Source organism: Bos mutus, chromosome 1 (genome assembly GCF_027580195.1).
Source record: "Bos mutus isolate GX-2022 chromosome 1, NWIPB_WYAK_1.1, whole genome shotgun sequence".
NCBI lineage: Eukaryota > Metazoa > Chordata > Mammalia > Artiodactyla > Bovidae > Bos > Bos mutus.
The window spans coordinates 212,997-237,673 of NC_091617.1; the positions used below are offsets into that span (position 1 = coordinate 212,997).

At 47.0% G+C, this 24,677-nt stretch overlaps 1 protein-coding gene across 1 annotated transcript in view; it reads left to right on the top strand.

Annotated features, from left to right (window-relative positions):
• RCAN1 (regulator of calcineurin 1) overlaps positions 1 to 24,677 on the top strand; it is a 119,827-nt gene that overhangs the window by 83,588 nt on the left and 11,562 nt on the right. The window lies entirely within an intron of this gene.

Here is a 24,677-nt window from a genome sequence, read left to right on the forward strand (position 1 = left end):
TTCCAGATAGGACATTGTAATGGGGCAAACGATTTATGCCCTTCCTGTTTCCCCTCTCAGTGGGAAAAAAGACACTCTCTTTCCATATCTAAAATGGAATCGAACACTTATTGTAACATGTACATCTCAAGGGAAAACCCATTGCTATTTTGAACCTGCTTCCTCCTATTCTTCAGTTCCTGAAACAGTGGATGTTGCTTATGTCCCCTGACTTCTACTTACTGAAGTGGTGGGTTACAATAACTTAGTTGCTTATTAGTGTTTGAGGACCCTGTGTTTATCTTCAAACTTTAAAGACAGTTTTAAGCTACAGGTGGTTTTTATTTCATGTTCATGTGTGGGCCACCTGCAGACAATTTGTGAAGAACTGACTCATTGGAAAAGACCCTAATGCTGGGAAAGATTGAAGGCAGGAGGAGAAAGGACAACAGAGGATGAGATGGTTGGATGGCATCACAGACTCAATGGACATGAGTTTGAGCAAGCCTCGGGAGTTAGCGATGGACAGGGAAGCCTGGTGTGCTGCAGTCCATGGGGTCACAAAGAGTCAGACATGACTGGGCGACTGAACTGAACTGAACTGTAGACAATATATTGGCATTATTGGGATTCTTTTCAAATCTTTTAATGCTCAATTATTGCAGTAAGTGCTTTGTAAGTGAAAGCGTACTTAGTTTGAAGCAAATAAAATGGTTTTTATGTTTAAAGCAAAACCAAACCTAATGGAAAGGAAGAAACAGTGAACAAGTTACTGAGTCAGGATTTTTATGTCATGTCCTGTTAGAGCCAAAATTTAGTAAGTTCTCCGCCTGCTAGCAAATGTTTGGAGCTGGAGGTTGTTATTAGGCAGAGTTGGGGGATTTTTGAATGGAAAAAAGTAAACTTTTGCCTGATGTGATTTCTAGGCATTTTCTGAGTCACAGAAATGTTTGTTGTTATCCGTTTTATTTCTATAAGTCACTTTCTTTTACCACTCTTCCGATGATCCAAGAGCATGTTGTATCTCTGAGGGATGTCATCTTATTCAAGATGCACTGAAATCTCCCAAGTTTTCCGTGTGTTCAACCAAGCTGTTGAGCCTTGGACAATATCTCCTTTGGACCCATTTGAAATGACATGTTCCAAAGGAACTCTCTGTTAAAAGAGGTCATTGTTTCCTGTTGGACAAGACATTAAATGAATGTGTTTGGCCTGCTGGGGCTGTTCTTAGAACGTTAGAACAAATCTGCTTGAGTTTAGATCCCAGAGTTATTATCCTTCCAGGAACGTTTGTAAATCGTGGGCGACATCGGGGTTGCAGAGGTGTCGGGCAGCGGGGCGGGGGCGGGGAGAGCTGCTGGCCTTCAAGGAGGAGTCCCTGAAACAGTCTAGAATGTAAAGAGCAGGACCACATGGGAAAATTCATTTCATCCAAAACACCCTGTTTCATGGGCATATACATTAGTCAAACTTGTCAAATTGTACATTTCAAAGATGGGAAGTTTATTATATGTCAATAAAGTTGTTTATTGTTGTTGGTCAGTTGGGTCTGACTCTGCTGCCCCACAGACTGCAGCATGCCAAGCTTCCCTGTCCTTCACTATCTCCCGAGGTTGCTCAAATTCCTGTCCATTGAGCGAGCGATGCCATCCAACCCTCTCATCCTCTGTTACCCTCTTCTCCTCCTGCCCTCAGTCTTTCCCAGCATCAGTCTTTTCCAAGAGGTGGCTCTTTGCATCAGGTGGCTGAAGTGTTGGAGCTTCAGCTTCAGCATCAGTCCTTCCAGTGAAAATTCAGGGTTGATTTCCTTTAGGATGGACTGGTTTGATCTTGCTGTCCAAGGGATTCTCAAGAGTCTTCTCCAGCACAATACAATTCTTTGGCATCCGTTCTTCAGCCCTCAGCCTTCTTCATGGACCAACTGTCACATCTATACATGACTACTGGAAAAACCATAGCTTTGTACTAAAAAAAAAAAACATGAGTGTAAAAGTCCTGAGAAATGCTGAGACAAGCCATAGGCTCACTTGACTCTTAGGACATAAAGGATCTTTCCACTCAACACCCGCCCCCCCCCAGTCCTTCACAGGGGGGCAGACTGAGTGACCTCATCTCTTTTCTCAGTGTTCTTTCACCCGTGTCCCACATTGCAGCAGCTTTCATCAGAAACCACAAGGAGCCCAAGATATACTTCCTCATTTGCAAAATGACCTTCTTAGTCAGGACTCAGATCGGTTCTCAGTGGGGACCCACACTCACATATGTCACCAGCCCAGCCTTTTGTTGGAAAATACGAAGTTGCAGTTCAGATAGTCTTCCGGCTGGGCTTCGGAAGGGTGGGTGACACGTGCTGACCAGGCCTGCTGCCCACCGTGCAGTGCTGTGGTCTCCCCACCCCAGAGCAGGAAGCAAACTTGAGGAGACAGTGAAACAAAGCCAGGGTGTAGGGGAGGGGTGCTGGTCTTGTGACTTTGCTTAGCTCTTGCCTCCTGGTTTAGTTTGCGCTCCACTGAGAAGTCAGGGGGTGCTGCTGAACCAGATTGCAGGCACCCCGGTTGCAGGTGCAGGGCAGGGGAAAGGTGGTCCCAGCAGCTCTCACACCATTGACGGGGGACCGGAGGAGAAGCTTCGTCCACATATCAAGTGCCTCCATCTTATCTCACTGACCCCTGGCCTTCAGGGATGCGCCATGGTGTTCACATGGCCCAGCCTTATGAGGCTTCCCCACTCCCACCCAGTGGTACCCTGGGCTCGCCTTCTGCGCATGTCACTGGTGCTGCTGTTGGCTAAGACGTAAAGGATAGTTCCCAGGCAGTGAGTGCTAAGTCGCCTCAGTCATGTCTGACCCTTTGTGACCCCATGGACTGTAGCCCTCCCGGCTCCTCTGTCCATGTGGTTCTCCAGGCAAGAATACTGGAGTGGGTTGCTGTGCCCTCCTCCAGTGGATCTTCCTGACCCAGGGATCTAATTGGCGTCCCTTACGTCTCCTGCATTGGCAGGCAGGTTCTGTACCACTAGAGTCAGCTGGGAAGCCCCCCAGTTCTAAGTGAAATTCAAAGTGTTAGTCGCTCAGTCATGTCCAACTCTCTGTGACCCCATGGCCTATAACCCACCAGACTCCTCTGTCCATGAGATTCTCCAAGGAAGAATACTGGAGTGGATTGCCCTTCCCTTCTCCAGGGGATCTTCCCAACCCAGGGGTTGAACTCAGGTCTCCCACCATTGCAGGCAGACTCTTTACTATCTGAGCCACCAGGGAAGCTCTGATGGAAAGTGGATGTTTCCAGAGAGCAGGGCAGCGTCTCCTTCACTTGCTCTCTCTCAGGGACGAGCATGGCTCCTCCTCAGAAGATGCTCAGCGAGAAAGCTTGATGAATGACCGAGGAGAGGAACCCCAAATCAGATTTTCCTCCACTAATTTACAAGTTTTAAAAGTGCCAGGGATCTTTTTCTTTCCTTTTTTCCCCCTGAATTCCTCTTTTCAGTTCAATATTTTGGAGTTTACAGAGAACACGATCATGAATTCATTCAGTCACTCAGTCCACAGAGAATCTGAGCAGTCTCCCGGGGTCCGGGACCTGGGCTGGATGTGGCAGGCAGCAGGAAGATCACTTTCCAGTCCTAAACTCCAGACCAGTTACCGCTGTCAACGTGTGCTAGGAATGAAAAGGAGTGCTTAACAGAGGACTCAGCCATGTCCAAGGGGCAGCAGCTCTGAGGAGTCGTGTTTCTGTTGTTTTTCACGTGGGACTCAGACTTGGAGCAGACACTGGAGGCGGCCCAGCAGAGAGCTGCCTGGATAAAGGTCCTGAGACGTGAAGACCCGGCCGGGGCAGCAACCATGAACCAGGGCAGTGGCCGGAACTGGCCTGCGTCGCGGGTGGGACTTGCCCCAAGGGATGGCAGGAACCACTTGTCACGACGCTGGGTTTTTCTCCTGAGGGTGAATGGAGGCCATAGGAGGGCTCACAAGGAGAGGACAGGTGGGTTCTTAACACCTGGCTTGGGAACATCTCAAAGAAGAGTGAGCCGTGGTGCGTTCTCTGAGGCTCACCTTCCAGCATCCTTCCCCCATGCTTCCTCCTCCCTGTGCTCCAGGTCCCATATGCAAAGCATCCTGCAGCGAACTGGGCGGAGCTTCCAGCCATCCCTTCAGATAAGCAGGCTGCCCTTTTTATTGTTCACTCACTCGGTTGCATCTGACTCTTTGCAACCCCCATGGACTGCAGCATGCCTGGCTCCACTGCCCTTCGCTATCTCCTGGAATTTCTTAAATTCACTTCCATTGAATAGTGATGCTATCTAACCATCTCATCCTCTGCCACCTCCTCCTTCTCCTCTTCCTTCTGCCTTCCATCCTTCCCAGCATCAGGATCTTTTCCAATGAGTCGGCTCTTTGCATCAGGTGGCCAAAGTATTGGAGCTTCAGCTTCAGCATCAGTCCTTCTTCCAGTGAATATTCAGTCAGTTTCCTTTAGGATGGACTGGTTTGATCTACAACATGGCCAAAATGAAATAAATAGGTTAGAGAAAGATAAACCATGTGAACACTAATCAAAAAAAGACAAATCAGAAAAGCTGGGAGAAGTGAGAAGGGTGCAGAAGGATGAACTGGGGGAAGATGGAACCAGGGACAGAGGCAGGACAGGTGCCCCCACCTCTGTGTCCCTGTGCCAGGCCCTTTCCTGAGCCCTGGGGTGTGGCTTTAACAGCCTCACAGCCACCCTAGGAGGTAGGCCCTGCTTTTATAGTTTTGGAAACTCAGGTCAACCTGGCCCTGCTTGCAGCCCCTCGGAAGATGATGTGTGGTCCTGCCTTCCCTGGCCCCACTTCCCTTAGGACTTTCCTTCTGTGGCTGTTTTATGGATAATAGCTCCAACTGCCCTGAACTGTTAGGTTGAAGGAGGAAAGGGAAGATTGCATGGCCCCCCTTGTCTGGTATTTGCAGAATGTCTAATGATCTGTCTGATGTTCCACCTGAAAAGGGCAAGTCTGGAACATTGTGTGTGTTTGTGTGTGTGTGCTTTTTAAAACTTTTTCAAATGCAGCAGAGGAGCAGAAAGACTCTTGGAATATATGCTAGGACAGCTGCAGCTGATGCTTACCACATCTGAAGTTGCCCAATCTCTGCTGGGTGGGCCCCTTGTGGACACCAGAGGTGCTCAAACTTGCGTGTGCATTCCAGTCACCTGGAGGGCTTGTTAAAACCCAGAGCTTCTGATTCAGTAAATATATTCTCCGCTGTGTAATGAAATACCACAAGTGGAATGGCTCAACTTAACACCCACTTATTAGCTGGGAGGTCTGGAGTCAGAAGTCAGGGTGTGTAGTCAAGAGTCGGGGTGTGGTGTGGCCAGCTTCTCTGCTCCAGGTCATGCAAGACTAGCATCAAGTCACGGGTGGGGCTGCCTTCCTCTTTGGAGGTCTGGGGAAGAATCTGCTTCTGCAGATGCTCAGATCCCCATTTCCTTCCAAGGCCACCCTCTCCTCTTGAGGCAACTTACATCCTGACCCCTTCCTCTGTCAAGCCAGTGACAAGAGATCTCTCTCACATGTCAAATCTCTGACTTCAGAAAGAGCCTGGTCTCTTCTAAGGGCTCAGCCTGGCTAATCGCCTTTTCACAAACTGTGTGGTGTGACACTGGAGAGGGAAATGGCAACCCACTCTGGTATTCTTGCCTGGAGAATCCCATGGACAGAGGAGCCCAACAGGCTACAGTCCATGGGGTTGCAAAGAGTCATAAGCCAGTCATGGGTAAAACCCATCGTGGCCATGGTCCTGGAGACAATGTTATGCCTGGCATGTCCACCGGGGAAGGGGGACAGTGGGCCATTTTAGAATTCTATCTGGTACAGTAGGTGGGGCAAAACTGTGCACTTCTAACACATTCCCAGGCAAAGAGACGCTGCTCCTTTGAAAGTACATTGTGAGAGCTACTTACTTAGGCTAATTGTACCACCTTTGACTTTTGTAGTTGTTGTTCAGTCACTAAGTCATGTCTGACTCTGTGACCCCATGGGCTGTAGCACACCAGGCTCCCCTCTTCTTCACTGTCTCCCAGAGTTTGCTCAGACTCATGTCCATTGAGTCGGTGATGCCATCCAACCATCTTATCCTCTGCCACCTCCCTTCTCCTTTGGCCTTCAATCTTTCCCAGCATCAGGGTCTTTCCCAATGTGTGGGTTCTTTGCATCAGGTGGCCAAAGTAGTGGAGCTTCAGCTTCAGCATCAGTCCTTCCAGTGAATATTCAGGACCGATCTCCTTTAGGATGGACTGGTTGGACCTCCTTGCAGTCCAAAGGACTCTCAAGAGTCTTCTCCAGCACCACAATTCAAAAGCATCAATTCTTCAGCACTCAGCTTTCTTTATAGTCCAACTCTCACATCCATACATGACCAATGGAGAAACCATTGCTTTGACTAGATGGACCTTTGTTGGCAAAGTAATGTCTCTGCTTTTTAATATGCTGTCTAGGTTGGTCATAGTTTTCCTTCCAAAGAGCAAGTGTCTTTTAATTTTATGGAAGCAGTCACCTTTGACTTAGATTGTGCCTAAGGTACAGAAGAGAAAATTCAGTTTTACGTCTAGAGGTAATATTCAAAATTTATAGCAACTAGGACCTTGTGGGCACTGACCAGTCAGAAAATATATCCACCAGTCAGGGCAGACGCTGTCGGTGTGTAACCACTGTGGTCTTCCTGGGTGGCACCCACTGATGGAAGCCTCCCAGCAAACGAGGGCTGGGGTCTGTGCTTATATCAGAGCTGGGACTGGCTACTCCACAAGCTAAGATTAAAGAGCAAATGTCCCAACAATGCTAAGACAGGAAAAGAGGAATCAAGAGATGTCTTACTGATTCCAAAATCGATTCATCTTCAGTTGATTCATCTTCTTTTCATTCTGTCTACTCCATGTGCTATAATCTCCCTCAAGGTTAAAATCTGGATTCGTTTCCTATTTCTGCTGTAACAAACTACTACAGTTTTAGTGCCTGCAACCACACAGGTTTATTATCTTACAGTGCTGGAGGTCAAAACGCCAAAATCACTCAGTGGGCTAAAATCAGGAGTTGGTTTCCCTGCCTTTTTTCAAGTTCTAGAGTTGAAAGCATTGGTTCACAGGCTCACATCACTTCGACCTTCTTCCATCATCATATCAGGGTCCAACTCCAACCTTCCTGCCTCCTTCTTACTGTCCCCGGACAATCTCAAGGTCATCTCCCATGTCCTCAGTTTAGTCACACCTGCAAGGTCTTCTATGCTCTGTAAGGTCCTGTGTTCAGAGTCCCAGGGATTAGGATGTGGATGTCTTTGAGAGGCCAGTCTTCAGCCTGCCTCACTATGCAAGGCCCAGAGTTACGTGGATCACAACAGCAGACACTTTCCTAGAACTTCCTCTGCGCCAAGCCCTTTTTAGACATTAGGTTATGACCGTCACAACTTATGAGGATGGTTCTGTTGTTATGATCCTTCTTTTACAGACAAAGAAACTGAAGCACATGGGAGTGAAGAACCTTGTCCAAGGTCACACAGCTGAGAAATGTCAATGCCAGGGCTCCAACCCAGACAGCCTGGCTCCAGAGTCCATGCTCTTTCCCACTCTGTTACATCCTTCCTGTCCATGGCCAGGTAAAAAGCGGCCACTTTATATAAATGACGAAAAACCAGAGTCACCTTCCCAACCTCAACCCCTAACCTAACCATCCATCCTCTGCCTCTCCCTCTGCCTGTGAAGGATCCTACTCTCAGTGGGAAAGCAGTCCATCGGTTCAGTCTTTCCTTCCCTGCCATCCAAGTCTAATCAATTACAGAGACCTGGCCATTTCCACACATCTCTGAAACATTCTTCCAGTTCCTATTTCTGGGAAACAAACCACCCCGCAGTCAGCAGCTGAAAACAGCAGCAGTCATTTATTTTGCTCAGGATTCTGCAGTTCCGCCGAGGTGACTCTTCTCGCCTCCACATGGCGTCTGCTGGGTTTGCCTGGCTGGATGCCAGGGAAGCCACTCCAGAGGCCACACTCACACGGTTGGCAAGTTGTGCCAGCTCTTGTTTGGTAGCTCAGCCAGGGCTTTGGGCCAGGGGCCTCAGTTCCTCTCCACGGGCTGCCTGGGCTTCCCGACAGCATGGTGACTGGTTTCCAAGAGAACAAGGCACGAGTGCATGGCCTTTTATGCTCTAGCCTCAGAAGTTATGTGATGCCATTTCCACCCTATCGTGTCTGTGGTTGGTGTTCATTCACTACGTTGTGTCCATCTCTTAGCGGACTGCAGCCTGCCAGGCTCCTCTGTCCATGGGATTCTCCAAGGCAGGAATACTGGAGCAGATTTCCATTCCCTTCTCCAGGGGATCTTCTTGACCCAGGGATCGAACCCAGATCTCCTTCTTTGCAGGCAGATTCTTCACCATCTGAGCCACTAGGGAAGCCCCTAGTGTCTGTTGAGACTCTCACAAAGGCTCACCCATGTTCAAGGCCAGAAGAGACGTAACTGTCCTCTTGGTGGGGGAATGACAAGGTTCTACAAGAGCATGTGGGAAGGAAGATTTGTGACAGCTCTCTTCAGAAAATTCCATCTGCCAAAAATGTCTTTATAGTAGCTCTCTGCATCCTCCCCACATTGATGGATACTGTATTCAAAAACCCCAGATTGGGTCTGTGAACTAACAGAAGATCTTGTCTAATAAGTTCATTTATTTTGATATTTTTACCAAAATATTAAAAATGTAGCCACATGTACCGCATGGTTGTTTTGTATTTTAGAAATAAATCAAACTAACAAAAGTAGGATTTCCCGAGAAATCCAGGACATCAGACTAATAAATACCAACACTTAACCAATGCCATGCCAAAATACAGGCATTCAAGTTTCTTCAAAATCACACTGTGTATGTCTTTAATAAAAAGCAACTCCTTTTTTGAGTTGGCATGATTGTGGATGAAGAAAATGTTAACTTTCCTAATACCTTTGATGCTTTCAAACTGTGGTGCTGGAGAAGACTTGAGAGTCCCTTGGACAGCAAGGAGAGCAAACCAGTCCATCCTAAAGGAAATCAGCCCTGAATCTTCACAGGAGGGACTGATGCTGAAGGTGAAGCTCCAATACTTTGTCCACCTGATGCAGAGAGCTGACTCACTGGAAAAGACCCTGATGCTGGGAGAGATTGAGGGCTGGAGGAGAAGGGGACGACAGAGGATGAGATGGTTGGATGGCATCACCGACTCAACGGACATGAGTTTGAGCAAACTCCAGGAGACAGGGAAGGACAGGGAAGCCTGACGTTCTGTAGTCCATGGGGTCGCAGAGATTTGGATGCAACTGAGCCACTGAACAACAACAGTACCTTATATTCAGGTAGTAATGAGAAAATACAGGGCTATATCCTTTTCCTTCTCATTTAAAAATCTAACCCTATTTTTAAGGCCTTAACCCACAGGACTTTCCATAGCTGGGCTAATTGGGTATTGAGACAGGATCATCACTGATCCCTACCTCCACCTCCAATATCCTGAGCTTTCACTGCCCGCAACACAGATGGCTCATATATATTATCTCATCACTAGAGTTGCAGTCTCATCTCACAGGCTATAATATTAAGCCCCTGTGATGGCAGGAACTGTGTCTTAGGCTTCTGAACCCCTCACAGAGTACTGTGTGTGTGTGTGCCTGTGTGTTGGTCGCTTAGTTGTGTCCGACTCTTTGAGACCCCATGGACTGTAGCCCACTAGGCTCCCCCGTCCCTGGGATTCTCCAGGCAAGAACACTGGAGTGGGTTGCCATTTCCTTCTCCAGTGCGTGAAAGTGAAAAGGGAAAGTGAAGTCGCTCAGTCGTGTCCGACTCTTAGTGACTCCATGGACTGCAGCCTACCAGGCTCCTCTGACCATGGGATTTCCCGGGTAAGAGTACTGGAGTGGGTTGCCATTGCTTTCTCCATAGTTTAGTGGAGGAAATCAACTAAAATGTGATAAAGTGAATTCCCTGGCAATCCAGCGGTAGGACTCCGAGCTCTCACTGCCGAGGGCCTGGGGTTTGATCCCTGGTGAGGGAAATAAACTACCAGAAGCTGTGAGGTGCGGTCAAGAATATGTGATAAATACTAAACACTGGAGGTTCTCGGTGTTATGAGACTATGTGGTAGGTGTAATTTAACCCAGCCATGGAATCTGAGAAGGCTCAGAGCAGATCCTTAATAAATGGTGGTTGAACGATCAACAAATGAGGAGTTTTCTTCAAACAAGGAAATCTGTTCTTAACTCCAAACAGCCCACACAAGATGCTGCTCAGCGAAGATGCTTGAAAAATAATGTCTTATCTGCAGGTAGGGAAACACCTGCTGCTGCTAAGTCACTTCAGTCGTGTCCCACTCTGTGCGACCCCATAGACGGCAGCCCACCAGGCTCCCCCGTCCCTGGGATTCTCCAGACAAGAACACTGGAGTGGGTTGCCATTTCCTTCTCCAATGCGTGAAAGTGAAAAGTGAAAGTGAAGTCGCTCAGTCGTGCCCAACTCTTAGCAACCCCATGGACTGCAGCCTACCAGGTTCCTCCATCCATGGGATTTTCCAGGCAAGAGTACTGGAGTGGGTTGCCATTGCCTTCTCCAGGGAAACACCTAGCTCTGGGAGAACCCACCTGTCCAAGGAATTTTACGCTGTAACTGACTTGCTGCCTGGAATTTCCCTGTTAGTAATGCATTCACTTCTGACTGAGACTTTGATCTTCAGAAGTTGATGATTAAATCCAAATTCTCGGGCAGGTCTTATACATTAAACAGTTGTCATTGTGAACACAGTCACGGGGAAAGGTTTATTACGTAACTCCAGTCAAGGCTATGGTTTTTCCAGTGATCATGTATGGATGTGAGAGTTGGACTATAAAGAAAGCTGAGCACTGAAGAACTGATGCTTTTGAACTGTGGTGTTGGAGAAGACTCTTGAGGGTCCCTTAGACTGCAAGGAGATCCAACCAGTCATTCATAAAGGAAATCAGTCCTGAATATTCATTGGAAGGACTGATGTTGAAGCTGAAACTCCAGTACTTTGGCCACCTGATATGAAGAACTGACTCACTGGAAAATACCCTGATGCTGGGAGAGATTGAAGGTGGGAGGAAAAGGGGATGACAGAGCATGAGATGGTTGGATGGCATCACCGACTCAATGGACATGAGTCTGAGTAAGCTCCAGGAGTTGGTGATGGACAGGGAGACCTGGTGTGCTGTAGTCCATGGGGTCACAAACAGTCGGACATGACTGAGCAACTGAACTGAACTGAGTCTTGTTAGAAGGGAGATGCAGAAGGCAGGATTGTCTCAAGAAGAAAGGAAAAGATTGGATGTGATTCTGGAACAAAAGGACAGAGGGGAAAAAAAACAAAAACGCAGCTGAGGAAGCAATAGGTGTGGAGACTTGGCAGGGACAGGAAAGAGCTCTGTAGTTTTGCTCTGAGAAGACATTGCCCTGGGGGACATTTGAATGACCTGGATGGGAGATCTTTGCCCCACAATCAGATATTCTGTGCTGACCATACTGTGGAGCCTACAGAACGTGTGAGGTCTGCTCAGCCCAGCGACTCACACTGTGGAGCCAAATAGAATCACAGGACCCTGTTCTGGCCAGTGCATGGCCTTGATTCCGGGGAGACAGGCTCAGTCCACACACTTTGGACATTTCACCAGCTAAAGAGGGCTGGCTGGAGACCTTACCAAAGGTAAACAAAATGAACATTTTCTGGTGAAATCTGTTTGTTAAAGATATTTAGATTAGAAATGGGATTCTTCCCACAGTTGAAACTTCCAAATATTAATGAGGTAAAAACACAAGGCTTGGGAATAATGAAGTAAAGGTCATGACACCAGTGCATGCATGCATGCTCAGTCACTCAGTCGTGTCCAACTTTTTGTGACGCTGTGGACTGTAGCCCTCCAGGATCTTCTGTCCATGGGATTTTCCAGAAAATGGGTTGCCATATCCTCCTCCAGGGGATCTTTCCAACCCAGGGATTGAACCCGCATCTCCTGCATCTTCGGCATTGGCAGGTAGGTTCTTTACCACCGAGCCACCTAGGAAGTCCCAGGACACCAGACTGCTATGTTAAAAAAAATAAAAGTAGATTTCCTCTCTAACCTTCTGCCTTACTTAGTGTATCTGTTAACCATGGTCCTTGATCCAATATTGATATAGAACAGATAGTGGGGAGTGGGGGAAGAGAAAAGCCTTTTTTTGTTACAAAAATAATAAATGTGCATTGTAGAAATTCTAATAAGTCTGAAGAAGCGAATAAAAGAAAGCACTGCAGTCTTTCTTTTCATCAAGATGAAGTCACAACAGTAAACACTGCTTTGAAAACTGGGTTTTTTTCCCCCTCTAAATAGCAAGTTGTGAACATCTTTTTTATGTCGTTAAATAGTTTTCACTTCCTTCCTGTGAGGTATGAGTGGCTCTGTAGTGTACTGCTGTGGCTGCTGCTAAGACACTTCAGTCGTGTCCGACTCTGTGTGACCCCATAGACTGCAGCCCACCAGGCTCCCCCGTCCCTGGGATTCTCCAGGCAAGAACACTGGAGTGGGCTGCCATTTCCTTCTCCAATGCATGAAAGTGAAAGTGAAGTTGCTCAGTCGTGTCCAACTCTTAGCGACCCCATGGACTGCAGCCCACCAGGCTCCCCCGTCCCTGGGATTCTCCAGGCAAGAGTGCTGGAGTGGGCTGCCATTTCCTTCTCCAATGCATGAAAGTGAAAAGTGAAAGTGAAGTCGCTCAGTCATGTCCAACTCTTTGCCACCCCGTGGACTGTAGCCTACTGGGCTCCTCCATCCATGGGATTCTCCAGGCAGGAGTACTGGAGTGGGGTGCCATTGCCTTCTCCGGTAGTGTACTGATACAGCATATTTATTAGCTGGTTTCTGATCAAATAATTAGTTTGCTCTAGTGTGTTATTTGCATAAAGAACAGTGCAGAGAATGTATTTTCATCGAAATTTTTTCCCACAGCCCTGAGGATTTCATTAGGACAAACTCCCGGGAGGGATTCAGGGTTTTGGTTGACCTGGTTTATACTCAAAGTTTAAACTGTTGGGTTTACTTGTGGCTTCCCAAGTGGCGCTAGGGGTAAAGAACCTGCCTGCTAATGCAGCAGAGATGCATACGAGATAAGGGTTCAATCCCAAGGTCCAGAAGATGCCCTAGAGGAGAGCAGGGCAGCCCACTCCAATATTCTTGCCTGAAAAATCCCATAGACAGGGGAGCCTGACAGGCTACAGTCTGTAGAGTTGCAAAGCATTGGACATGACTGAAGCGACTTAGTTCATACAGTTCACTACCATATTCCTTCAGAAGTTCTTTACCTGGGGAGATGAGCTAATTATTTGGAGTGGACTCAGTAGTATTTTCATGGTGTCCAGTTTAAGTCAGTCATATTTATGAGAAATTTCCGGTGATTAACTTATGTGAAGTGTGAAAGTTGCTCAGTCATGTCCGACTCTTTGTGACCCTGTGGACTATACAGTCCATGGAATTCTCCAGGCCAGTACACTGGAGTTGCTAGCTTTTCCTTTCTCCAGGGGACCTTCCCAACCCAGGGATTGAACCAGAGTCTCCTGCATTGCAGGCAGATTCTTTACCAACTGAGCCACCAGGGAAGCCTGGTTTGTTGGTGGGTTGAGGGACACAGTTACACACCCAGATCCCTTCAGGAGTGATGGATTTGTCCCCGAGCTGCCCTTGTCAGTTGCCCCCTTTTGGGGCTGAGTTCAGCTGAGAGCCACCTCCCTAAGTCCCCTCCTTCTCAAGGTACCTCCCATCCCAGAGCTGACCAATGCGGAGGGTATCATGGCCCAGCCCTTCTGCTCCAGTGAGGGTCGTCCCATCTTCAGAACTCCCCACAGGGTCTGCAAGGCTTCCACTGGGACCACCTGGTAGCTCCACCCTCCCTCTGCCCAGCCTCTCTTTCTCCCCTGCCTTTCCCCTCCCCTCCCACCCCTCCCATCTCCTTCCTCTCCCTGGGTGTTGATCACCAAAGAAAGTGAAAGTGAAAGCCGCTCTGTCCTATCTTACTCTTTGTGACCCCATGGACTATACATACAGTCCATGGAATTCTCCAGGCCAGAATACTGGAGTGGGTTGCCTCTCCCTTCTCCAGGGGATCTTCCCGACCCAGGGATCAAACCCAGGTCTCCCACATTGCAGGCGGATTCTTTACCAACTGAGCCACCAGGGAAGCCCAAGAATACTGGAGTGGGTAGCCTATCCCTTCTCCAGCGGATCTTCCCAACCCAGGAATCAAACCAGGGTCTCCGGTTCTTTACCAGCTGAGCTATCATACTCCCTAACAAACTTCCTGCACGATAACCTGTGTCTCAGAGTCCAGGAGCAGCCAGTGACTGTTGGGGTTTTGGTTGGTTGTCGGGGGGGGTTGGTTACAGGAGCAGAAGTAGGGGCTCAGCCAACCCTGGCCACAGATCGCTGAGTGTTTCATGGAATTTCACCCCCACAAGGGGAGCGCTAGCAACACCACAGCCTCAGGGGCAGCTCACACTCAAGGATGAAGTCAGGCTCCCTCTTACTAAGAGTCCTTTTCACATAAGAAGATGGATCAAACTGTATCCGAGAATCTTACAAGACCACTTTAAAACACTGTCTTCTCAAAAGGATCTTTTGAAACGTATCTTTAAAAGCCTCACCCTGAGAATACCCGGATCTCAAGCTACCTCTAGATGATCTTTCTAACTCGTGTTGCCGAATATCGGTGGTAACCAAAACCTTCCGTCTCCATTCATCTATAAACCAGTTCTGTAGAAATCCATCAGTGCTGATTCTCAGCTGTGCCATGCACCTCCCTGGTATGTCCCAATCCTGTCTTCCCTAACAATTGCTAAAGAAACCAACTGTGGTTTGTAAACGTTTGCGCGGAATCTAGGTCATCTCCATACTAGCATCCCCACCATTCACTTGCATAAGAGTATAATTTCAGGAGTGAAGAGAACATACTGCAAATGCCCAGGGAGTCACGCCTAGAAATGCGATATGTGTCAGTAAAAAATAAAGAATTGCTGTATAAGGAGGAAGGGACGTGTTCTCACTGTGTATTATTTGGAGTAATTATTTGACATAGAACATTTTGAGCCTGGGGATGTGGACGGGTAAGCTGCTTTGTGTGTCCCTACCTCTCAGTGTCTGGCTCAAAGCAGGTGACTAATCTATTTTGATGACTTACTAAATTAAGCCAGAAGCCAAAAACTCATGCCTCTGGGGTCTGGAGCATGGAGCCATTGGTATTTGAAGAGCAGGGGCTTTGCCACGGGTTCGGCCATTGCTGCATGAGTGTCTGGGCTCTGAATTGCCACATCTTCCTTTTTTAAAAACAAAAATGTTGTTTTTTATTTTTTTAATACCAAAAACATTTTGTGTTGAGTATAGCCAATTGACAATGTTGTAATCGTTTCAGGTGAACAGTGAAGGGAATCAGACATACATATACATGTATCCATCTTTCTTTTTTTTTAATCCCCCCCCAAAAAAGAAATTATATATCTCTGTGAAAACTCCCAATTTTTTAATATTGGCAACTAATAGTTTTATTTGGGGGAAGGGCACTGCCAGTTCACAACCAGCAAACTAACCTGAAGGAGAAAAAGCAGCTCTTTTCAGATGCTCTGGTGTAGAGGGGTGTGCACATTTCAAGTCACTTGACATAAACACCCCAGCCTTCCTAATGAACAAGGTTGGCATGACTGTCCTTGTTTTTTCATGGTGACTGGCAATAACCAAGATGCGATGTCTTGTTTGTCCTGTGTTTATTGTTGTGAAGTCTGTTTCGAATCATTGTGATACCCACACGGAGGTGACAGGATAGACTTCCACAGGCGACTTATCGTCAGATTTTAAAATAATCCTCGATGATGAAAATGCGAAGTGTGAAAAGACAGCATGCTCTGTGGTCTCCTGGGTAACTTCCCAACAAAGTCGTGGAAATGGGGCCTGTGGGTGGTAATGGAAAGAGTAGATAAGAACACATAATGCTTTTCTCTTCTCCCTCATTTGGCAAAACATGATTTCTGAGCTGAGATCCTGAGATTTAAAACCAGGTGCGGATACAAGTTCTGCGAAGCCAAGTTATTGAAAACTGAGTTTTGTCTCTGTTGTTAAAGATTGACAGATTTCGGTCTGACCTCATTCCTTCCCCCTTAGTCTCTCTTGACCTTTGATTCAGCCAGTCAATCACCCAGTACTGATGGGGTGTCTGTGGGCCCGCAGACCTGTGCCAGGTACCCTGGGAGAACTTACCAGAACCAGAACAGGATCCGGGCCGGCCTTGAGGCAGCGTACTTACCAGCCAGAGTTTGAGCTGTGTCAGTTCTTCCAAGATGAGTGTGGAACATAGAATGAGACAAACAAGGCTTTTCCACCAGCATTCACACGACAGCGTCAAACTCATCATTTGAATGTAAAGGGATTTACTGGGTGGGAATGAAGTAGTCTAAGGTTGTAAAAGCCATTTGGAGCTGGAATGGAAAAAAAAAAACCAGGTCCTGGGGACTGAAGAAGGCTTCCCGGGTGGCTCAGTGGTAAAGAATCCACCAGCAAATGCAGGAGATGCAAGTTTGATCCCTGGGTCAGGGAGATCCATCCCCTGGAGGAGGAAATAGCAACCCACTCCAGTATTCTTGCTGGGAAAACCCCTGGACAGAGGAGCCTGGCAGTCTGCATTCCAAGGGGTCACAAAAGAGTCGGACACAACTCAGCGACTGAGCACACACGCATGGTGACTGATGGACACAAGAGCAGCCTGTCGCCAGCCCACCCCTGCACAACTGTTCTGTCCAGGTTTCTGTCACCACGGGGTTGTGCCCTGGCTTGAGAACAGCCTCAAAGCAAAAGTGAAAATCAATCATTAAAGCAAGGTGTGTCTGGAAAGGAACAGACTAAAGAGAGCAAATAAGGAATGATTAGTTAGTGTGGCTTGGGCCCCAGTCATCTCCAAATAAACGCTACCTCCCTTAATCCAAGTCATCAAGTGTAGTTTAGATTTGCCTATGGCTATTTCTCCATCTCAAGAATTGCAAACAGTAAGTTTCCAAGAAATAACAGAGGGGTGGTTAATCTTCACGTCTTAATGCTAAGGAAAGATTGAGGTCATAAGGGAAAAAGTTAATGGGATTTCAAGTGCACATGGAATTTAACAAGCAAAATGAAATCTGGGATGAACTGTGACCTGTCTTTTAAGGTATAGGTTTGAACATGCTTCTGTCTACTTTTCCCCTCGGTTATTTTATTTTACTTTATGTCTTTCCTTTCTTTCTTTTTTTGGGGAAGGGGTGACTGCATGCTTTTCTTTATTTCCACATAAACTTTAACAGAGCATGATTGCTGTTTGGCTAAAACACACCTCTAGCATTTTCACCACTGCAGCCGTCACTTTTGGCTAAAAAGAATAAGAAGTTCTATGACATCCCAGAAATACAATTTATTTGTACACTATCTTATACTAATCTATGAAGAGCATCAAATGATATTTCAGGCTTTTCCAGTTTTTTCCCAAAGTATCAAAAATGACCAAAGCTGAAATTTAGTTTTAACACATTACTGACTGGGGGATTTTGGCAGAAACTAACACCTGTGGTGTGAACGCATCTCCAGTCAATAATGTGTTATTGTTTCTTCGTGTTGTCGTACAGATTCAGAAGATTAATGGTTATGAAACATGAAGATGATTTTCATTAAAGAGGGTTTTCTTGGCCCAGATTTAGAATTCATAGGTGTCATCCTCTGCAGAGGGAGGCGAGCACACCCTCTGGTCTAAGGGTTTCTGTCTGTGTGTGTGTGTGTCCTCGGTCACTCAGTCATGTCCGACTCTGTGTGACCCCATGGACTGTAGCCCTCAGGGCTCCTCTGTCCATGGGATTTCCCCAGCAAGACCACTGGAGCGGGGTGCCATTTCCTTCTCCAGGGGATCTTCCTGACTCAAGGATCAAACCCATGTTCCCATGTCTCCCGCATTGCAGGCTGATTCTTTACCCAGTGAGCCATAGAGTAAGTTCTCTTGCCTAAGGGGTTCTGGTTAGAGCCTTCCAAGTCCATCACAAAAAAGGCTATCAGTATCAGCTCTGTCTTACATTTCCTTTCACGCAAAGGCCCCTCGCTGTGGCCAAGCAGATCTTACCAGTCACAAAGCAATTCCATGAGCAATAAATTTCTGAGCCGCATCTGGCTCCTCCCCCCTCCCCTACCCATCCCCCCCATTACCCCTCAGAGATAACAAAAATGGAAAGAAGAGAAGTTTTTGTTCTCTTTTTCACATGTGATCATCACAAAAAAAGCAGGTTGGGAATTTAACCACACTACGTGGAGACAATAGGTCTCCAAACATTTTTGATCATGAACCTTGTAGATAAAAGATTTTTTTTTGATAAAAATTTTTGAGTGCAACTGCCAGTAAAAGCATTTAATTTGTAAATTCTAGACAAATTCTACTCTACACTGTATACCTTAACAAAACACACCCTAAAAACTGACATTTTAAAAAAGACAAGTGAACATCTATTAAATTATTCACTTTCCACCCAAATGACAAAGGGTTGGTGAGACCCTGTCTGTAGACCCCTAAGGAGAGTCACATGCCTCTGGGAGTGTCTATGCAGGGGCCTCAGTCTAGAGCTGGTGGTGAGCTGGTGGTGCAGCCCCTAGCCCAGACACCCACGAGCCACTAAGCTGCAAGGAGGGAGGAAGAGCACCCCAGAATGTGAGCGACACCCACTGAGCAAATGTGCCTTTACCACCTCCTGCAGTGAAAAGGGATGGCATGGTCTTTGTTTAAACCAAAGACACGGGACACCCTCCAGTTAGGAACACAGATGGCTGTGGCTTTTTGATGGCTGCTGGATGCTGGCTCTTTGCTTGTCTCAGATGGACCATCCCTGGTGAAGTCTTGTAGGGCTGCCAGGTAAGAATATAACTAGAGTATCAGGCTGACTGCATGGGGTGCCTGTTGTGGGGCAGGGGCATCACGAGGATTAAAGGTGGGAGAGAACATGAGCCCTGGAGGGGCACCTCCTAGAGAAGGGGTGTTCAATGATGGGCTTTGAAGGATAAATAGGAATTGGTAGGCAGAGAAGAGACGAGGGAGGAGCTCACTGAGGGACCCGAGGAAAGCAGGCAAAGCTGAGGGCTGCCTAGAGGAGTCATGAGCTCCGCAATCAGAGAAGGCCTCGTGCCTTAGGGGCAACTTTGCCCCCCAGCCTACATTTTCTGAACCCAGACACTGGAGTGGTTTTGTGGCATGGAAGTCCCTTCATGCCTCTCCTCTGCTCAAATCCTTCTGATATCACCATGCAAGCCAGAGACCTTCCAGTGCCTAAATTCTCACGTGGCCTCACTCCCAACCACTTTGTCCACATTCCTCCTCTGTGGCCCACCCTGAGGCTCCTGCTGGGTCTGGAATGTGTCAGGGGACTTTGTGCCTTCTGTTCTCTCAGCCTGGAATACTGCTCCAAGCATTCCACCACTTCACTCCACTACTTCCTTTAAGTCTTGATGTACCCACCTGCCATCTTCTCAGGAATGCCTTTCCTGGGGAGTCTGTCTGTTTTCTCTTTCTTCCTTCCTTCCTTCCTTCCTTCCATCCTCCCCACTTCTTTCACACTCCTCACTTTCTTTCTCCCTTTCTCAACTTTAATTATTCCTCTTACCACTATCGAAACACACTATGTATTTTACCCCTTTATCTCATTTCTTTCTCTTTTTTTTCATCTAGAATATAAGCTTCATGAGGGGAGAGAGTTTTGTCTGTCTTCACCTTTGAACCCCCAGTACCTGGAACTGTGCTTGGATAAAATATTGGTAGATGGAACAGATGAATACCAAGCGAAAATCTTACCTTTAACCTACAGAGCAACAGGAAGTCACTGAAATCTCTATAGTCTTAGTAGGAGAGGAACATGAACAAGCTCAGCTTCGGGAAGTTTTTTGTTGTGGGAATTACACACTATCTGGGAGTAGTAAGAAATTGGCCACAGCGAGGCCAGTTAGAAAGCTACCGAGGTTGAGGAGGGCTGCCTGAAGCGGGGTGCAGGAGGGCCAAATTGGGGCAGGGGGTGGTCCAGAAAACCTAGAGAAATCTCCCCTGGCCAGCAGGGCACCTAGGAGAGGAAGCCATGCAAGATGCCAGAGACTTAGAGAACGTAGATGGGGAAATACCAAGGGGCAAGGCTGCAGTGCAGGAGTGGTTCCATGAACAAGCAGAGACTCCGCTGTCAGAGGATCAGGGCGAGTCCTGACTCTCCCCAGCACAGTGAGCCCCTCTGAACCTCAGGATCATTGTGGATGAGACAGGAGCTAGAAGCTCAACACATCAGCCACTGATAGTGTTTTGGGCACTGTCCTGGGCTCTCTGCCTATGTCACACGGTTCAGTCTTCACAGCCACTTGGAGTTTGACATGAACCTGGTTGACAAGGTGAGCACAAGAACGTCCCTTTGGTGAATAACACCTCTTAGACTGGGGAGTGATTAAGATGAGTCACCGGCCGCTGTGCTTTTGTTTTGCCCAATAACTTAAGTTGGGGGAACCATGCTTCACAGCATAGTCAGAAGGACTGTGAATATTAAACAGTGAACTAGTCCATTATCTCAGAAGCTGAAGGCGCCACTAAAATGTGAGTTTCCTTGCCATTCAAGATATACACTCTGATATCTTTGATCTCAGTTGGGTGTGTCATTTTCTCTCCCAGGAGATCTTTGGCAAATGTCTTCATCCTCTGCTCTGCTCTGCTTTGTGAAACACAGTCAGAACTCAGTTTCTGTCTCTGGTCATCCCGTGGAAGGCTTCGCAGGTGGTACATTCTTGGCGTGGTTGTGAACCCCTTGGGGTGTGTAACAGGTGTGATGAGGTCATTTTCACTCGGCTTTAGGCGTGCTGTAATGGGAATGATGAATTTCAACATAAACCTCATTTTTTTCCTCGCTGAAAATAGAAACTTCTTAATGAAAATATGTTCTGACTGCTTGGAGCCAGAAATGCAGGTTGAAGAGCTTCATTTCAAATTTTGAACGGTATGAATGGAAGAAATGCAAACCATCTAAAGCGTTCAGTAGACAAAAGCATTTCATTGTGCTTCTCTAACTTCTGGTTGCAGTTTTACTATTTTAAGTGCAATTTTTAGCATGCTTTTCGAGAGTTTTAATGAGACATTTCAGTGGGCACTGTTTACTTCAAATCACTTACATCCAACTTGAAAACAAGAATTAAGAAGGTAGTTGAGTTTCCAACCACAAGAAATATACAAATACCATGTGTATTAGTCACTCATGTCCAACGCTTTGCAACCCCATGGACTGTAGCCTCTGTCCATGGAATTGTCCAGGCAAGAATACTGGAGTCGGTTGCCATTCCCTTCTCCAGGGGATCTTCCCAACCCAAGGATCAAACCCAGGTCTCCTGTGTTGCAGGCAGATTCTTTATTATCTGAACCAACAGGGAGCTCATACAAATATCATAGGACATTTAGAAATGCAAGTTTGTGTGTAACAGACATACAGTCCAAGATGGGCATTCCTAACAAGAACTTTCAGGTGAGCAAATGAAGTGCCAGCTGGGGCTTCAGAACAGCACGAGGGTACATGCTCTGTACCTCTCATACCATGGGGCACTTGTGCTACTGGACTCTAGGTGGCTTCTCTCCTGGGTCAGGGCTCAGGGACAGTTTGTGACCCCGTGATTTTTGCCAGCATCCAGTCCAGCCTTCCTACAGTCAGTGCCACTTTGAGCCCCTTTCCCTGATCTAGGAATGGAAGCACTCAAGTTCCCTAAATATGATTCAGATGGAAGTGAAAGTGTTGGTCGTTCAGTCATGCATGTCCAACTCTTTGCGACCTCATGGACTATATGCAGCCTGCCAGGCTCCTCTGTCCATGGAATTCTCCAGGCAAGAATCCTGGAGTGGGTAGTCATTCCTTTCTCCAGGGGACCTTCCCCACCCAGGGATCAAACCTGGGTCTCCTGCATTGCAGGCAGATTCTTTCTTTACTGTCTGAAATTCAGATGGAGCTCACTATCAATTCAAAGGCAGGTACAGAATGGCATGTGTTAACAGGCTTTAGGGACGGCCTAATGAAAAATCTATCACTTAGCACTGATTTCTTTGAGCAAAGACAGTTACCATCTTCAAATACCTCACGAGAACTTTTTTTTTCCATCCATATAATGAAACCATGGACTTCCCCCACTCCCCACCCCCATAGCTCAGAGGGTAAGGAATTTTTCCCTGCAATGCAGGAGACACTGGAGATGTGGGTTCAATCCCAGGGTGGGGAAGATCCCTTGGAGGAGGGCATGGCCACCCACTCCAGTATTCTTGCCTGAAAAATCCCATTGACAAAGGAGCCTGGCGGGGCTACAATTCAAAAGGCTGCAAAGGGTCAGACACCCCTGAGCACGCATGCCGTGAAACCACAGTTATAAATTTGAGTGAGTTCAGTGCTGTTGTCTCAGATGAACAGAAACGTTCCAGGTTTGCCCACACAATTGAGCTGGAGCTTCATGTCATGACTTTTAATAGGACGGGGAGGCGAGTGAGAAGGAGATGGAGAAATGAACCTCTTCTTTCTCCTCTGATCCCCCTGTAGCTCTTGTTCACCGAGGCAGACTCCAGGAGAGAGAGGAGAGGAAGGACAGGCGCACTGGGAGAGTAGAGTGCACCTGTGTCTTCTACCTCCTTGTCCCTTTTCCCCGTTGCCTCCCTCCACCAACGCCTCCCATACCCACACTGCCACCAAAGCCTTCATGTGCCCCCAGGCCCCCCTGCGGCCTCTGCGCTGAAAATGCAGCCAGTCCAAGTGCACGGCCCCTGGAACCAAGCGCCACCCAACGTGGCCCTGTCCTCTTGGTGTTTGATGCATCCCATAAAGAACCTGCCTGCTAATGCAGGAGACACAGGAGACACAGATTTGATCCCTGGGTTAGGAAGATCCCCTGGAGGAAGAGATGGCAATCCACTCCAGTATTCTTGCCTGGAAAATCCCATGGACAGAGAAGCCTGGTGGGCTATAGTCCATGGGGTGGCAAAGAGTTGGACACAACTGAGCAGACACACACACACACACACACACACACACAATTTTACAGCATTCAAAACATTTCTAGATCTTTTGCATTTAAATCTCCTGGGTTGGGAGTTACAGGTAATTTGGCAAAGCAAACACCATAACTGGTCTCTTACATAACCCTACAACTGGCAGCAGGGAACCACGCATGGAGACTAAGCAACCCTCACTCATCCAGGAAGACTTTGCGTTTCCTTTTATGGAGGAATAAATACTCAGCTTGCTCTTTCCTGTTGCATATATTCTTTTCATTATTGGCTGACTTTAATGAATCTTTGAAGTTAATTTTTACATGTGAACAGCAGGATTCCACTTAACTTTTGGAAGCTTAAGAGGTGTCCACGTGTGCCTCTAGACTAGAGAATGTTTTTCATAAATAACGTGACTGCGTTTAGGCGATAATGAAATTGGAGAGAGTGGGAAGAACCTAGCACTCAGACCGCCATAGGGACCTAAACTGACAAAGTACTTGGAGTTCAAAGAGTTGCAGCATTTTAATGGGAGTAAGGGCTTCCCTGGTGGCTCAGCGGTAAAGAATTGGCCTGTCAATGTAGGAGACTCGGGTTTGGTCCCTGGGTCAGGAAGATTCCCCTGGAGAAACAACTGGCACCCCACTCCAGTATTCTTCCCTGGGAAATCCCATGGACAGAAGAGCCTGGTGGGCTACAGTTCATGAGGTTGCAAAGAGTTGGACACAACTTAGTGAGTAAACAACAATAACATTTAAGAGAGATAAGCAACAAGGACCTGCTGTATAGCACAGCGAACTATAGTCAATATCCTGTAATAACTGATATGAGAAAAGAACCTGAAGAAGTATAACTGAGTCACTTTGCTATACACCTGAAACTTACACAACAGTGTAAATCAACTGTACTTCAATTAAAAAAATAATAGTAAAATGAAAACTTGGGGGAAGTTGCAGCCTTTTCAAAAAACTGGTACCCTGCTATTCCAGTGTGCTTCTAGACCAGACCTCTTACCTGCAAAAAGGCCAACTGAACTAGCTTTTCAATTGTGCTATCCATTCTTTCTATTTCTTCATCCTTTCCTATTTAAAACAAAACCAAAAACAGCCTCTGAGTCTCCAAGCAGACAGCCTCTTAATGTTTTCTTTCTCAGCTTCAGAGGTTCAGATTACTCTAAAATGTTTTCGTATCTTTTTTCCGAATTCAGTAGGCGTTAGGAAATGATCAAAGAGCTACCTATTCCTAGTTGTCCAATTACAAAGTTTTCCAACGAAAATCCTAGGACCGCTTCCCACATTCTCACTATGAAATACTAGTGAGAATTAGGACATTGATCCAATAAAGTTTCATCAGAAAAAAAAAGGGGGGGTGGGGACGGGGCACATTTCGTAACGAATTCTACTTTTTTTCTTAAAAAAACAGAGGTCATTGACCAAGACAGATTTCCAAACGTTTTCTCTAATATCCCAGTATATGAAACTTTGATTTAAGTGTTCAGGAAATTACAGGGATCAAACCATTCCCCAAGACTTCGGTTTCCAGGTTTCTCCAAGCCTTGAAAGTTCCCTGCAGGCTAATTACTATTTACTGCTGTAGCCCTTCCTGCTTCTGTCTGTAACATTTTCCATCCTAAGAAGG